Here is an 8144-nt window from a genome sequence, read left to right on the forward strand (position 1 = left end):
CACACATTTATTTGCGAAAAAAAAAATTTTTAGCCATAATGAGCTGAAATAAACCAGTTCGTCGTTTCTTGTAAGCAGAGACAGAAGTGAAATATACCTTGCAGCACTTAGAACAATAACCCCAGAGAAGCCGTAGCTCCCAGTTGCCTGCTCACAGTCATTTGCAATCCCCTTCTCCTCTTCCCCCCCACAGAGGCTAGGAAAAACCAGAGATTCCCTGCTTTTTCCGTCTCCCTTGCATTTAGGGGTGATGTGTGACCTACTTCTGGCTAATGAGATGTAAGGGATGTCAGTTGGTGGTCTCTGGAAAGATTTTTCTTCCCAGATAAAAAGAAAGGGCAGTGGGGAGGGACTGTCTGCTTTTGGAGTGCTGCTGCTGCTGTGTGTGTGTGTGTTGGGGGCTGGGGGGCATAGTTCTTGCTGCTCCTGTAGGTTTTCTGCCGCCATGAGAGAAATGCCAACAGAAGTGCAGAGTCTCACAGCCAGCACGGTGACCTCCCTGAGTCCCTGGACCAAATCAGGAAAGCCTGGCTCCACACAGCATGCTGAGAGGCATTGAAATATTCACGTTGTTGAAGACAATTGTGGCGAGGTGTGTCCCCTTGCAGCCAACAGCATGCCAACTGATACAGATGTTCTGCAAAACGTTACATGGATTCGGAAATGTTAAATATGATGAATGTTGAATGTTATTACGTTCAGCATTATGGCACATAAAAGAAAATCAAGGCTATAAGGAAGTTTTGTTCATCTCGCTTTAAGGAACCCTTCTTGTATCCCAAGTTTCCCTAACCATGAAAACTTTTCTCTCTCTCTCTCTCAATATCTATTTTTGTCAACCACCATTTTTTGTTTGTTTATTATAATATTTCTTAATAACTCAATTTAGAAATGCTGACGGTATAAGAGGTATGCTCAAGTTCTTTGCTGACACCCATACCAGCTTTGTAAATTACTTCTTCCAAAAATAGGCACTTGACTACTACTCCACACGGTGCCAGGAGGAAGAGGGCTGCCCACCTTGGCCTTCACTTTCAGGAGACCACTGACTCCGGGGGGGCCTCTTTGCCCCCCTGTCTGGCCTCCCTTGATGAAGTAGTGATTTTCCCCAGCTCCCCTGCCACCTCTCTGTGCTTCTCTCAGAGACACACAGAGAAATACAGGAGCCAGAGGCTGCGCTTAAACTGTCAGCTTCCGAAGAGCCATTGTCTCCCTGGAGCTAGCAGAGACTAAATTCAGGGAGAATGTATGTGCTCCCTCTCCAGGAGACGAACAGAGCAGATGGCCTATTAGCCAGAAAGGGGTTTCATTAGCATCCGCTGAAACAACTACAACCGGTTAAAACCACTTGCAGTTTCCAGGGGGACTTTGTCGCTTGGGCATGAAAAATTACAATCGCCTGTCTTATGTTCTGTTATCCCCGGGTTGGTAAGGTAGATAGCCAGCAGCCGGTTTGCACCCGTTTATATCAGTACTACATCCCATGTTTGTATCATTACATCCATCTGCTCCCGGTGGGCAGTTCTCTTTGCTATCCTCTTATCACAGGGAGGATAACTTACTTCCACCCCTGAAGCCTACCAAGATCCCAATTTGCCTCGTGTGCTTTGCTTATTTATTGAGGCATGTACCTTCATAGAGCCAAATATTTGAATAACTGCAAAACGAAGTTCACAATGGAGCATGAGACTACACTGAGTAATGGGTAGGGACCCTGGTTTTGGGTTAGACCAACCAGGGCACTGATGTTGAGCCATTTACATGTGGTTTTTAGGGAGTGACATGATCTTTCACAACCTGTGTCCTCCTCTGCCCAGTGGGAAATGACAACATCTACCCTGAGCAATCCATGGGGTGGTTGTGAGGTTTCCACTGAGAAGGCCGAGCTCCTGGTCTTGTTCATTCTTGTATCTTCAGCGTCGAGCTTGTCCCCTGGCATGTAAGAAAAACCTCAGTGAGTGTATGTCTAGTGAAAGAATGACTGACTCAGGTTACGCATTCTCACCGTACTTTAAAATCTTATTCCTATTCCTAGTATGTAGAGAAGTTTGTAATTATAGATGTTAATCTGTCAAGTTACTTGTTTAATATTTTGATCTGATAACTACTTAAGTATAAAATGGCATAAAACCCTACTAACAATGTTTCCTAAAACTATCTAAAACGTATCTAAAACTACCTAAATGATCTAAAACTTAGAGAACTAAAATCAATACTAAACAGATCCTGGATTCCTTGTCTGTGTTTTGGTCAGAGGTTTGTTGTAATGTAGACCCAGACCAACTCATGCCTTCTCCCCTGCCGTATCTCACTGTCTATCAAGTATGTGAAAGTGGTGGTGTGTACAGACACTTCCTTGAGGTTCAGAAGATGGTTGGGATAACAGGGTGACTTGGAGGGTATGTACCTTAATACTTATGGATGATCATGGGAAGAAAGGAGTGGCAATATTTCTTTTTGATGCAAAGGTGGAGCTTCTTGTTTCTATATTAAGAAGAACTTGCTGAAAGCATTGACTATGCTGGGCACTGTGCTGAATGTTGGGCAGAGAGTGGTGAACAAGACTCTCTTGCTCCAGAGTGTAGACTAGTGAGGAATAAATATCAAACAAATATTGGCACAAAGAAGCCTGTACATGTCAATGATGCTAAGAGCTAGGAAGGAAATTAAAGAATATAAGGAGAAATTACAACAGAGGAAGATTTACATTAGAGAGAAGAGAGGGCAGGATAAGCTGAGACCCGAGCTGAGACCTAAGGGTGAGCAGATGTAGCCAGGTGAAGTGGAGGGATGAGAACGTTGCAGGCAGGAGGAACTGCCAAGGCTCTAACGTGTCCCAGACTCCTGTAGCACACAGAGCCCATGTTACAGGGACGTCAGGAGTGGAAAGAAGACCAGCTGACATAGACCTTTGTAGGCAAAATGAAATATTGGAAGTCCTTTATTTTTTTTTTTCTTTTAAGATCCCATTCATTTTTTTCTTTTATGGACAAGAGAGACAGCACCCCAGTTAGGATCGTGACACTCTGATCCACCATCAGCTCCAGCCAGTCCCAGACCATGGGCATGTGTATGTGTATTCCTTGCATGCTAAGCGACATCTCTGTCCATTGACCCAGAACCTTACCATGTGGGTCAGCCTCTCAGCGTGTGGCATTTTACTTCTTCATCACCATTTGGCCACCAAAGTTTTATCTTCAGTGCAATGAGTAGCTATTAAACAACTGATGACAGTAAGATTTACATTTTTCTTTTCTTTTTAAAAATTTGATACTTTTTAGTAGTTTGTGTGTACTCTACAAAGAGAGACAGAGAGAGAGGAAAAGTGAGAAAGCATCCCCCACCCTGTTGGGGATAGTAACCCTGCAATGCTTTTTCCTCTATCCTATTCTCAGGCTCTTGGGCACACACATGCATCTGGCATGTTTTTCAAGCAGCTGGCCGAAGACTCAAACCACACTGTTGGCCATGTGAGATCCAGCCACCTTAACCACCCACCATGTTGGACCTGTGTGGTTTCAATGATCCTGTTGTCTGATGTGTGGAAAATGAGAGAGGTCTATAAATTAGACAAGGAATGAGATGTTGATATTTGGGATGAAGAAGGTACAGGTAGAGAAAAATGAGAGATTGAAAGTATATTTTGGGGGCCAGCAGGTGGTGGAGTGGTTACAGTGCTGGACTGCCACATGACTCACTGAGGTTTAAGTCCCAAACCCAGCTGCTTGAAACTCATGCTGGGTGCGTGTACATGTGTGCCCCAAATCTCAGGAATAGAATAGAGGAGAAGGAATTACAAAGCGGTCATCTCTTCTGGGGGAGTGATTTCTCTCTTTCTCACCATTTTTCTCTGGTTAGTAGACATGCCCTATGGCAAAAACCTTGGGGGAAAATAAGAGAGAGAGAGAGAGAGAGAGAGAGAGAGAGAGAGAATTTAAAGTTTATTTTTAAGGAATTATTTCCAAGACTTGTTGAAGAATTGAGCACTTGGGGATTGCAGGAGTCAGGTGGATCATGAAGGAGTCTGGATCTTGGGCTTGAACAGCTGACTGGATGGAAGAGCTATTTACTGAAACAGAAGAAGAAGAAGTAGAGTTTGATGGGAAGATTAAAAGATGTGAACTTAAGATAGCCTTTGTTTAAAATTAAGAAATATATCTAGATTGTTTTCCTGATTCTACTTTCCATATATATATATATTTTGAGAGTTTTTTGCTATAGGGCACGTGCGCTTGCCAGACAGACAGACAGAGACAGAGAGATAGAAAGCGAGAAATCACAACCCCCCCCAGGGGGGACGGCCACGCCTCAATCCCTTCTCCTCCATTCTCCTCTCAGGATCTTGGGAGGAAGGGACACAGGCCTGGCGTGAGGTTAAGCCACTGGGTTCAGGACTTGAACCACAGTCGACTACGTGGGAGTCCAGCGACATAGCCATTACGCTAACTGCTGGTCCCTACTTTCCATATTTTATAAGCAGCTGTAGAATACATTTATTGAGAAGGGAAATGAAATTTACATCTGTAATCCTCATGTTTTGATTTTTAAAAACAAACTTGTCATTGGTTGTGTTATGTTTCTTAGTGGCTATGATGCAGATTTCTAGACAAACAGGAATATATTCACCATCACACATCAATTCTGTCAAGCTGTGTCAGAGAAGTGTGGGGGCCTCCGTTGTACTTCGTAATGAAGGCAAGTCCACTTGGCATTATATGACAGAGGTGTTGGTTAGAGTCCTCAGATTTTAGGAGATAAAAAGGAATTAGAGTGGAAATATCTTATCCCTTCAGGTGTAAGGAGGATCATCAAAAGATTCCTATTGGATTTCTTTTCACAGTGGGAGGAAAGGTTGAGGGCAGATTAAATGTTCAAATCCATCAGTGGGTTTTGTTTTGTTTTGTTTTAGGTCTCTATTGAGATGTCACCACAATCTTTTCATACTTGGCAACATTAGGCAAATGCCAATAGACTCAATTTATGTAAAGAATTTGAAACTTTAGTCTCGAAACAGACTGTGAGCCACTGTTGGGTCCCACTAAATTTTAAATTTTGATACAGAATAGATTATTTTAATTCCTAAGCCTATAACCCAGTGCTTATTTACTTGATAGGGATAAAAGAAATATCCCTATATTTCACAGAAAACTCAAAAAGATTTTATTTGAACAAAACCCATTTCACCTTATTTAAGTAATGTTCAAAAGATACCTCATGGAGAACCATGTAACTTATTTTCTCTAATTGATAACCTGTATCAAATGACATTGAAACACATTGCTAGTCATACCTTAAAACGTCAAAATTGAGGGACCAGCAGATGGCATAATGGTTACATTGGGCTACCACAGAGTTGACTGAGATTTGAGTCCTGGGTCTGGTGGCTTAAAACTCACACCAGGTGCTTGTGCGTGCTTGACCAGAATTCTGAGAGGAGAATGGAGGAGAAGGGCTTGTGGCATGGCCAACTCCCCTGGGGAGTGAATTCTCTCTGTCTCTCTGATGAGTGTATGTGCCCTATAGCCAAACAAAACAAAACAAAACAAAAACAAACCCACAACAAACAAATAAACAACTCTTAAAAACACTCTCTTAAAAAAAAAAAAAGTCGAGACCAGCAGTTAGCATAATAGCTATGTCGATGAACTCCCATATAGTCTACCGCAGTTCAAGTCCTGGACCCGGTGGCTTAAACTCACACCCGGAGCACGTGCGTGCATGCCCAAGATCCTGAGAGGATAATGGAGGTGAAAGGATTGTGGCATGGCCATCCCCTCTCGGGGGGGTGATTTCTCACTTTCTATCCCTCTGACTCTCTCTGTCTTTCTGGCGTAGTGCACGCGCCCAATAGCAAAAACCTCTCCAAAAAAAAAAAAAAAATTAAAAAGTCAACATTAGATATCAGTCACCAAAATTTTCAGAATTAATGAATTTTGGAACAATTAGCAAGCACTATATATCTCAAGTTGCCTATTTATAAATTATATGTCAAAACACATAGGTCAAGAATATCAAGCTTGGGACCAGCAGTTAGCGTAATGGCTATGTTGCTGGACTCCCATGTAGTCGACCGCGGTTTGCGTCCCAGACCCGGTGGCTTAAAACTCACACAGGGCGCATGTGCGTGCGTGCCCAAGATCCCGAGAGGAGAATGGAGAAGGGATTGCGGCATGGCCATCCCCCCCTGGGGGGTGATTTCTCGCTTTCTATCTCTCTGTCTGTCTGGCAAGTGCACACGCCCTATAGCAAAAAAACTCTCCAAAAAAAAAAAAAGAGTAAGAATATCAAGCTTATTATCTACTCTTATTTGTAAAATGCAAAAGTTAAGTTATTATTGGGCTGTGGGTGGTGTAGTGGTTAAAGACACTGGACTACCACATGGCCCACTATGGCTCGATTCCTGGACCTGGTGACTTGCTTACTCACTTTCCTTCTTTCTCTGTCTCTCTCTGGTCAAATTAAATAATAATAATAAAAAATAATGCTAAATAAAATAATTATAAAAGAAAGTTATTATTAAAAATACTTTAACTTAGTATGTGGTAGGGAAATGTTAAAAATGTCATGCACATTTAAATAGCTTAAATTATTTAACATATCAAAATCCATTTGTGTTACTGTGTATGTAAAAAAAAAAATTTTCCTAGTTTTTTCAGTAGCGATTAAGCTTAATTTTCCAAGTCAAAGCTTAATAATCACAAAACATGGTATATATACTTAATATATGTCTTTATAAAGAATGCTGAGCCCTTTTTGATCAATTGATTATCTTTGAAACTCTCCTCCATGGAATTTACAAATTTTAGATTTCTAAAAGGCCATTAAAAAATAGTAAGATCTCTTATCATAAGGGAAAAGCAAGTAAAAACCATAATGAGATACCATTTAACCCCAGTCAGAATGGTTAAGATTAAAAAAAAAATAGAGTGATAAATGCTGACAAGGCTGTGGTAAAAATGGAACCCTCTTAAACTATTGGTGGGGATGTAAATTAGTACAGCCACTGTGGGGAACAGTATAAAGTTTCCTCAAAAACCTGCAAGTAGAACTATCGTATGACCCAGTAATTCCACTCCTGGGTGTCTTCCCAAAGGATAGGAAAACCTCAGTTGGTAAAACACTTACACATTCATGTTCATTGCAACATTATTCACAATAGCTAAGACTTGGAATCAGCCCAAATGTCCAAGAACAGATGAATGGATTGAAAAAATGTGACACATATACACTAAGGAACACTACTCAGCCATGAAGAACAATGAGACCCTGACATTTGATACAAAGTTGATGAATGCGGAAGATCTAATGCTAAGTGAAGCAAACCAGACTATGAAAGAGTCATTGTATATCCCTGCTTAATATATACCAGATGTCTGTACTCTGTGGTAGAATAGAGAGATTGGAAGATATAATAGCAAGGAGAGCAACTGAAGGTGCTAGGGAACCAGCAGTTAGCCTAATGGCTATGTCGCTGGACTCCCATGTAGTCAACCGCGGTTCGCGTCCCAGACCTGGTGGCTTAAAACTCATGCCGGGCATGTGTGTGTGCATGCCCAAGATCCCGAGAGGAGAACGGAGGAGAAGGGATTGCAGTGTGACTATCCCCTTGGGAGGTGATTTCTTGCTTTTTGTCTCTATGTTTCTATCTGTCTGGAGAGCGCACACACCCTATAGTGAAAACGTCTCCAAAATAATTTTTTTTACTTTTGAATTCCTGTTAAAAACTGATGATATAGGGACTGGCAGTTGGCATAATGGCTATGTTGCTGGACTCCCATGTAGTTGACCCCAGTTCGAGTCCCAGACCAGGCAGCTTAACCTCACACTGGGTGCGTGGGCATGCGTGCCCAAGATCTTGAGAGGAGAATGGAGGAGAAGGAATTGCGGGGTGGCCATCCCCCCGGGGGATGATTTCTCTCTTTCTGTCTTTCTGGTGAGAGGATGTGCCCTATAGCAAAACCCTCTCCCCTCCCCCCCAAAAAGTGATGACGTATAGTAATTTATGATTGAGATAGAATTATGTTGTCATTTTAACATTTTGGCTATGAATGTTTCTGTAAAAATAGTTACTTTTATACTTTCTATTTACTCCTTTCTATAGCATCTCTTCCCTCTCTCCACCTGTCACAATATGTGCTCCATAA

This window comes from Tupaia chinensis, unplaced genomic scaffold, assembly GCF_000334495.1.
Source record: "Tupaia chinensis unplaced genomic scaffold, TupChi_1.0 Scaffold000349_1, whole genome shotgun sequence".
Taxonomy (NCBI): domain Eukaryota; kingdom Metazoa; phylum Chordata; class Mammalia; order Scandentia; family Tupaiidae; genus Tupaia; species Tupaia belangeri.